Raw genomic sequence first — 9538 nt, forward strand, 5'->3', positions numbered from 1 at the left:
GTTGTGCTGCCTTAACCTTTAGTTTTTTGCAGATGTAACATTTTGAAACAATGTTTCTTACAAGCTGTCTGCCTCTCAAAATCCAATATTGTTCTCTAACTTGAGTTAATGTGTCTCTTACACCAGAATGCATCACTCTTTCGTGACATGACTGAACTAATAGTTCAGAATACTTGTGATTTGTCGGTAGTATCCAAGGGTGTTGTTCTCTGAAACTAAGATCTGAATTCTGCAGCCTTCCCCCAACACTTATTAGACCATTTTCATCTAAGAATGGTTTCAAATCTTTGATTTTAGAATCTACCTTCACATTTTGGTTTGACCTTAACTGCAATATTTCAGAACTGAAACAACTCTCTTGTGTTGACTTAATCCAGTACATTTCAGCTGCACCAAGTTCTTCTGTACTTATATCTCCCTGAACCTTCAGATAAGATCTTGTGTTATTAACAAACCGCTTTACCCATGCAGTGATTCTTAACATGGTCTTAAGCTTGCTGTACCTTTCTAAGTTTAACAGAGGTTCAGTTTGCTCAGTGGCAGTGAACTGCACAACAGTCTCATACCCAGACCTCAGCTCTGCATTCACTTCATCCACTACATAGTCACTACAAATGTTCAGTTCCTTCTCATCCGTAGACAGTGAAGTGGGTCCCTTCCACCACAGCTGGCTCTTAATAAGGCTCCGAGCATGGTAACCCCGCGTAAGAAGGTCGGCAGGGTTCATTTTGCCAGCACAGTGGAACCAGAGTTCTGGATTTGTGAGCCCTTGTATTTCTGCCACTCTGTTGCTCACAAATGGTTTCCATCGACGTGATGAGCTGCGGATCCAGTGAAGCGTGATCATAGAGTCCGTCCACATGTTGAGCTGGTTTTTCTCCATGTTCAATGGCTTAAGGAGGCTGTATCCTAATCTTGCTCCAATAAGTGCACCCATGAGCTCCAAGCAAGGTAATGTCATTTTCTTTAATGGTGCTACTCGTGACTTGGAGGCCACAAAACTGTTAATAGTCTCTTCTTGGTTGTTTTGTCCTTGAAGATATGCCACGGCACCGTAAGCCTTTTCACTTGCATCACAGTAGACATGCAACTTTACAGTGTGTGACTCTTTGTTAATCTCAGTGTGGTACCACCTGGGAATAGACACCAGGTGTAACAGTGGTAACTCCAGACACCATTGCTCCCACTTCTCTTCTAAGTCAGTAGGTAATGGTTCATCCCAACTCAGTCCCTTTTCCCACATCTCTTGGAACAGGCACTTTACTCGGACTGTAAAAGGAGTAAGAAATCCAATAGGGTCGAATATACGGGCTGATGTTCTTAGTACACTTCTTTTTGTATTTTCTCTGTCTTTCAAAATGTCCATTAACCCCTTTTGATCAAACACAAAATCATCGTGTTCCGGTCTCCAAACCAGTCCAAGTACTTTAAGCACATTTCCACTGGACTCTGTATCACCAGTGAGCTCTACTCCATTTTCTTTCCACATGGCTTTCAGATCAGGTGAGTTGGTAACCCATTTGCAGAGGTTCATGCTTGCCTGAGAGAGAATGTGCTTTGCTGCAGTTGTCATGTGAAGAGCATCCTGCACAGTAGGTGAGCTTGAAATAAAGTCATCTACATACATAGAGTCTCTGAGAGCCTGTACTGCCTTTGGCTGTTTTCTTTCAAATTGTTTGAGATGTTTTCTGATAGTGGCAGCAAGCAAGAATGGGCTGGGAGTTACTCCAAAAACAACTCTTTTCATCCTTAAGACACGCACCTCATTTTTCCAGTCCTTAGCTAAAGGTCTGTGCATCCACAAGAACCTGACAGCATCTCTGTCCTTTTCTGCTAGTGAGATTTGAAGAAAGGCCTTAGTTATATCAGCAGTAAATGCTATCTTGTGCAATCTGAACTTTATGAGCACATCTAGCAGGTTTGGGTTCAGGTTAGGTCCAGTGTACAGACAATCGTTGAGGGATGGACTGTTTGTCTCATGTGAGGATGCATCAAATACCACTCTAAGTTTGGTAGTGGCCTTTTCTTCTCTTATTACAGCATGATGAGGCATGTAATATTTCACAGTCTGTTGATTCATTTCTGGTTTTCCATCTGCAACCTCCTCACGGATACCATTTTGAAGATAGTCTTCTATTACATCGTTGTATCTGGCAAATAAATTTACATCAGTCTTCAGCTTTCTCGTTAGATTCTCAAAGCGTTTCTTCGCTACCCTGAAGTTGTCTGGAAGCTGGTCTTTGTCACATTGCCAGGGTAACTCAACTTGGTACCTTCCGTCTTCAAATGTTGTTGTTTGTTCAAAACGTTGCATAATTTCTGAGTCCTCTGGGTTTTCTGACTGTTTATTTACAATACCCAGGGACTCCACCTCCCAGAATGCATGCAACTGATTAGACAGCTGGGTGTCTTCGTTCAAACTAATGTGCATACACGTGGTGTCTGTAACACTGGAGGTAGTCACTGGTCCCTGTAAAGCCCATCCAAAGAGGGTTTCAACTGCCACTAATGAATCTGTAACCCTTTGGACCTTTCCAGTAACAGCCTGCCAGTAGTAATCTGCTCCAATTAACATCTGCAACTCTTGTTCATTAGCACCCTCTAGTGGAAAGTCTCCAAGCTGCAGTCCTCTTTTCTTAATCTCTGCTTGAATGGGCTCAGTTGGTACCTTTATGACAGCAGTGCACACCTCGGGGGTCTCTACAGCATCTATTTCGATTTTCCGTTCAGTGTTCCACACATTTTCAAGTTGAACTCTCACTATGTTGCGTTTTTCCACTACAGGACTGGTGGAACCAAAAACATGGAGGTTTAGTGTCTCTTGCCTCACAACTTGCAGTCCTAGGGCTCGGACAATGTCTCTGTGAACAAAACTACGCTGGCTACCTCCATCTAACAGACAGCGAGATATTTTTCTCTCCTTTGGTCCTACAGCCCATGCCTTAACCGTTTGGAGCAATACTGTGTTCTGAGTATTTGTCTTCACTTTGACTGAGCTGGTCAACGAAGACAACACAGCCTCTGCATTTCCACTATTGCTGGTACTGTCGACTTCTGGTTTAGCTTCAGATTGTTCACAAACTGACAAGTGGTGTTTTCGATTGCACTGTCTGCACAAAATCTTCACTCTGCAGTATTTCGCAATATGTTTCGGGCCCAGGCAGACAAAACACCGTCCAAGCCTTTTCAGTTTCTCCCTGCGTGCACTTATTGTAAAACCAGGACAGTTCTCTGGTTTATGGTCATTACCGTCACAAAACACACAGGTTTGTGGCACGACGCTGGCTGTGTGCAAAGCAGTCGCTGATGGAATGCTCCACTTTCTAGGTTGATCACAGGTATAGGATGGCTTACCCACATGCTTGTGTTGTGGGCTCGGGCTCTTCAATGTGTGACCTGGTCTGGTCAGCAGAAGCGCCCGTTCTCTGCTTTGCACTTCATTTTGCAGAAACTGAATCAATTCTGGGACTTTCCATTCGTTAGTTGAGTTTGTTGCCGTGTATAAGTAAGTACTATGTCTTCTGGAATAAGCTGTAGCAACACTGGACATAGGAGACAGCCGTAAGTATCACTTTGCACTCCAAGAGACTCCAAGCTGCGTATCTGGATCTCACATTCATCATAAAGGTGCCTCAAAGCTGCAACATCAGATGATCTTCTCACAGGTGTCAAGTTCAGCAATTTAGACATATGAGCACTTATCACAATATCCTTCCTTCCAAAACGATTCTGGAGCAACTCTATTGCAGCATCATAGTTGACATCTGTCATTGTCAGTCCTGCAATAGTCCGAGCAGCTGCTCCATTTAGGTAAGATCTCAGGTAAGTGAACTTGTCTGTCTTACTTAGTCCATCATTTCTGTGAATGGCTGATTCATACTGTGACCAGAATTCCTGCCATTGGCTTATTTCTCCATCATACTTGATTATCGTTAGTTTGGGCAGTTTAACCGTCTGTTTGGATTGTGATGAAAATGAGCCGTTGTTCACGTCACTCACATGCGCTCTTAGGGTGTCTGTAGCGGTCTCCTGCAATCCAATAACGTTGGTGGTGCGAACCTTCCAAATGAGAATCCGGTCCGTGTAATCCTGTGAGTTCGTTATCTCAGTGTCCAAGTCTTCAATTGACGTTTCATCTTCTATGCTCTTGTCCAAATCCAATAAAATTTCCTCCTTAGAAGATAAAACTGCCAGGAACTCACGCAGTCTATCCATATCGGGACTCTCCTTGCCCACCTCATCCTCTAGTCGAGTTAACAGCTTCGTCGTTGCTGTTCGGATAGTCGACCGTTTCCTCTTTAACCGCTCCAGTCCTTCCGTCATGTTGGCTGCTAAACTGAGCCTTAGCTTCACTTCGTTCAGAAAAATCAAAAAAATTCTTATTCCCGGGTTTCGGCACCAAAATGTAGCGGAGTAAAGCTTCTTCTCAAACAAGACGGAGGCTCGTATTTCCTTTACTGAACCCTTTTGTTCAGTATTTATTGAAGAGGAAAAAAAGGGCTTCAGCCGATAAAAACAGAACAACAGCAACAACAACTGCTCGTAACCAAGCAATAAAATCAACAAAGCAAGATAGTGACTAAACAGTAACAGCTCCTTAAGCATTCTTCAAAATAAAAGACTTCCTCTATTCAAATAAATCATGTCTTACACTGAAATATATTTCACTTCGCCTTTGTAATTGTATACAATCATATTCAATATAATAATAATAATCATCATGTAAATTATGCTTAACATATAATTGTAATCAGTCACTTATCATGCAAATATACTGAACAACATAAGTGTAAAAAAGTCACAACAAGTATCAGTGACTGGTTTTTATTTTCTTTTTCCTCAGCATTAAAGAAGTTTTACAGAAAACAACTTTGATTTTTTTTTATGTTTTTACTTTCTTATTCCAGTTATTTTTATTTTTTGGCAACTTTAAAACTGACAGAATAATGTAGACAATGTTTATTAGTTGAATCAAATTCTTAATGTATGTATTTACATTTAAAACTATGCAATTATCTTCCTAATATAATTTAAAGACACTCATTTCCAAATTGTTCTAATCACTTGTCTTCTGTAATGCCCATTGATAAATTTGGATATTTTATGTCTACATGCCCCCAGCAGCTCAGGTTAACGATCTAGAGTCAGCACAGCTTCAGTTTTTACAGCTTGAAATTAGTGATCAGTTCCAAACTCTGGGATGGTGATGAACTCTGACCTGAACCTTCAAAGCCACATAAAGACGGTTACAAAGTCAGTCTTCTATCACCTGTTTGCACCAGCAGATGACACCCTGTGTTTAAAGTATAAAGCCACACTTTTTCATTTCACCTGTTTGATAGTTTGGTTAGAAAGCATACAGTTTCTAATGTGTGAACACAGCAGCATAACTGTCAGGATGTGGTGAGCGTCTTGGATCAGCCTGATTAAGTGCAACACTGGACTATTTCCTGCACCTGTGGAATAACAAGTAAGGACATTGGCTTTATTGGTAATGTACACATATAGAATCAATTTTAACCAAACAAACATAAAGACAGCTCAAAAAATTGCAACATGTAAGAAAAGTCTGTATTTTGGATGGTCAGGGAAATAAAGTATGGAACCCCATTACAGGAAGATGAGTTAATGTGGGTTAATTTCCTAATTTCATCCTGGGAATTTTCAGGGAGGTTTCAACAGGAAAGGATGAAACACTCTAGAGATTATTTATCTTCCAGATCTGGATAATGGAAAAGTAGTTTGAAAAATATTTTCAGAATTATTCCATATCCCCTTGATTAAATGTGTTCTACTCTGCCTTTATGTTCTTCCTTCCTGGACAAAGGTGGTCAATGTTAAGGCCATAAATCAATGTTAAGACTGCTTTTGTGTGTTGTTTCTTCTCTCTTGGCTAGTTAACAAGTTATGTATAATTTTTGTAGGGCCGAATGATTTTATCAGCATTGTAACAATTTTATTATAAAACTTTTTTAAGTGTTGAACCAGTGCCAATATGTAACACAATGAATCGGGGAGGGCTGTGAGGGGACAGTTTTTAGCCAAGGCGGAACTTTACATGTAGTGATGGTGTTTCTGCTGACAATCTGCACGTGGGTACATCCAGCGGAAGTAAACAATAAGGCGCTAGCGGGTTAGCTTTTAGCTTTGTTTGTGCTAATCATCGCTTACAGGACGCTTTTTGTTGTGTGAGCTGAATATTTTACTGTCTGTAGTGACAAATATCTTCTATTATTCTATATAGAGAGCGGCTATCTGCCGCTGTTAAGGAAATATTCAATAACCTCGTCCTTTAAGCGGAAGAGCTCGATGGTCATCTCAGACTGCAAATCATGTCGGAACCATCTGGTATGTTAACTGTACAGTTCTGAATGAACCAACACCACAATAAGACCAGGGAGCCATTTTACAGCTAAGTTTAATGTAGTTGTTCGTAGAGGGGGGACAGATGTATCTTTCCTTCCGGAATCTTTTGTAGTAATCAGACTAGTTTTCTGTGATAGATTTTCTTCGCCCTATGTTCCAGCTTAGACTTGAACCAAATCAGACAAAAGCAGGTAGAAATTTACTCCCTAAAACAAAAACTTTTGGACGGATCTGAAACAAAAAGCCTATGGTGGAAGGAAACTAAATGCAGTGCAGTTTATTCCAGAAAAACCTAAATACATTTTACAGTAAACCTTGTCCTACTGTTCTTCATTCCTCCAGGCTTTCCACATCACCATGCCGGTTCCTACTTGGCAGATTCTGGCTGATCATCTACTTGAAACATAGAAGAGGAACTATTGTTGAGAAAAGATGCCAAACACAGCAGAAATGAAAGAGGAACCAGAACCTGTACAGGTTAAAGTGGAACATGAAGAACTGGAAGTTGTACAGGTTAAAGTGGAACATGAAGAACTGGAAGTTGTACAGGTTAAAGTGGAACAGGAGGAACCTGAGTTTGTGCAAGTTAAAGTGGAACATGAAGATCTCTGCAGTGATCAGGATGAACATCAGCTTGTAGTGAAACAGGAGCCTGAAACATTTGCGGTGACTCCCACTAATGAGCAAAGAGGCGACAGTGAACCAGAACCAAGCAGAGATAAAGATCTGGAACCAGAGAAGAGACATCAGGACAACAGAAATAACACAGAAAATGTCGAATTGGAAGATAATGCACAACTAAAAAGGTGTAGAAACACCTTGTTGCCTTGCGACGTATGTGGTAAATTGTTATCTTCATGTCAACAGCTGACTGTGCATATGAGAGCTCATCCAGGAGAGAAGCCTTTCTCATGCCCGACATGTGGAAAAGGCTTTAACTGGAAATCCTCCTTATCTATGCACTTGAGAACTCACACGCGTGAGAAGCGGTATGATTGTAAATTGTGTGACAAATCTTTCATACGAAGTAGTGATCTGACTTGTCACATGAGAACTCACACAGGCGAGAAGCCTTATTCTTGTCAGTGGTGTGATAAATCCTTCAGACAGACTTGTGATTTGGCTCGTCACCTTCGAACTCACACTGGTGAGAAGCCTTATTCTTGTGAACTGTGTGACAAATCTTTTAGGCAACGCAGCAATTTGGCGCGTCACCTTAGGATTCACTCAAGTAACAACCCGTAATTCAGTTTCATTCAGTTTTTATCATGTCAGTTAATAACAAATATCATCTCAAGCTGCTTTACAGGACATATTTATATACAGAAATGTGTAGTAAAATCAATTGATTTCAAATGGTGAGATTCAAAATGACTTTTATACAATCCATTTCAATGATAGTTATATTACAAAGCACTTAAAAATGCTTGGATAACTCCTCTACTTCTTCATTCCCTGCTAATTAGCATCTACATGGAATTGGTGTGTATGTGTGTTTATATAACTTTTACATTTATTCAGAAATAAACTTTCATCTATGTTGTAGAAGTACAAACTGTGCACATTAAAGTAGTTGCTACATAACATTGGTTTATATTGGTTGTGTTATTACATTTTGAATTTTTTTGTTTGTTCAGAACGATCTGACATTCATATTTGAGATTTCTCATTTTCCCAATGGACTGTCATTCTAAAATATAACAGTAAAGGTTGAAATAAAACAATCAAAATACAACCTACAGAAAACAACTGAATCCAAAACATAATACAAAAGGTCTGGGAGAAAAACAAAAGGTGGAACTTTGTAATAAGTGATAAGTGTGTTCTGCTATCAATCTCTGAATGGTTCTGGCAGAAGTGATGAAGGCGTTAGCAGCGTTAGCTTCTAAGTGTATTTCCCTTGTTTAGTAGACAACTTTTGCTGTGTGAGGTGAATATTTTAGTGTCTGCAGTGACAAATATCTTCAGTTCATCATCAGAGAAAATCCATCGACACATAATTCCCAGGCATGTTAACATCACGCTTCTGAATGAACTTCTACAGGAATGTGGAAGTTAAATAAATTAAATTACTAGACTATTCAGGTCTTGTGAGTCTGGTCTGCTCTTCATCCCCAGAACCAAGCATGGAGAAGCAGCACTTATCTTATATTCTAAGCTGATCTGGAACAAACTTCCAGAGAACTGAAAAACAACTCAAACACTGAGTTGTATTTGTTTGCATTCTGTGTTTATCATGTAAAGCACTTTGAATTTGAACTCCTGCTGAAATGTTCAATACAAATAAACTTTAGTTATTTCATTATTCTAATATTTTGGTGCTGGTGTGTATAATTTACAACATACAGGCGCTGGTCAAAAAATTAGAATATCATGAAAAAATTATTTAAATCAGTAATTCCATTCAAAAAGTGAAACTTGTATATCATTTATTTGTTACACACAGATTGATATGTTTCAAATGTTTTTTCTTTTAATGTTGATGATTATAACACAACTAATAAAAACCCCAAATTCACTATCTCAGAAAATTAGAATATTAGGACCAAAACAAAAAAGGATTTTTACAAATGTTGGCCAACTGAGAAGTATGAACATGTTCAGCTCTCAGTATTTAGTTGGGCTCCTTTTTCCCATATTACTGCAGCTATGCGGCGTGGCATGGAGTCCTTCAGTCTGTGGCTCTGCTCAGGTGAGGGCCCAGGTTGCTCTGATGGTGACCTTCAGCTCTAATGAATTGTTTGGTCTGGTGCATCACATCTTCCTCTTGACAATAGGAAGAGAAATCTCAGAGATTTTCTATAGAATTTAGGTCCTTAAACCAGATACATTTCCATAAAGCAGGAAGCATGAAGTGCTCTAAAACTTCCTGGTAAATGGCTGTATTGACCTTTGACCTCAGAAAACACAGTGGACCAACACCAACAGATGACATGGAACCTCAAATCATCACTGACTGTGGAAACTGACTGGACCTCCTCTCCTCTTGTCAGTAATAATCATCAACGCTAAAAGAAATATTTAAAATATATCAGTCTATATATACTGAATGAATATAATGTAGAAATGTTGGTTTTTGAATGGAATTACTGATTTAAATCAAGTTCTTTGTTATACTCTAGTTTTTTGACCAGCACTTGTAGTTTTGATGCAAACTAATCTAAATTACCTG

The sequence above is a fragment of the Poecilia mexicana genome, unplaced genomic scaffold (assembly GCF_051168715.1).
Source record: "Poecilia mexicana isolate PSO_F unplaced genomic scaffold, ASM5116871v1 scaffold_4, whole genome shotgun sequence".
Classification (NCBI taxonomy): domain Eukaryota; kingdom Metazoa; phylum Chordata; class Actinopteri; order Cyprinodontiformes; family Poeciliidae; genus Poecilia; species Poecilia mexicana.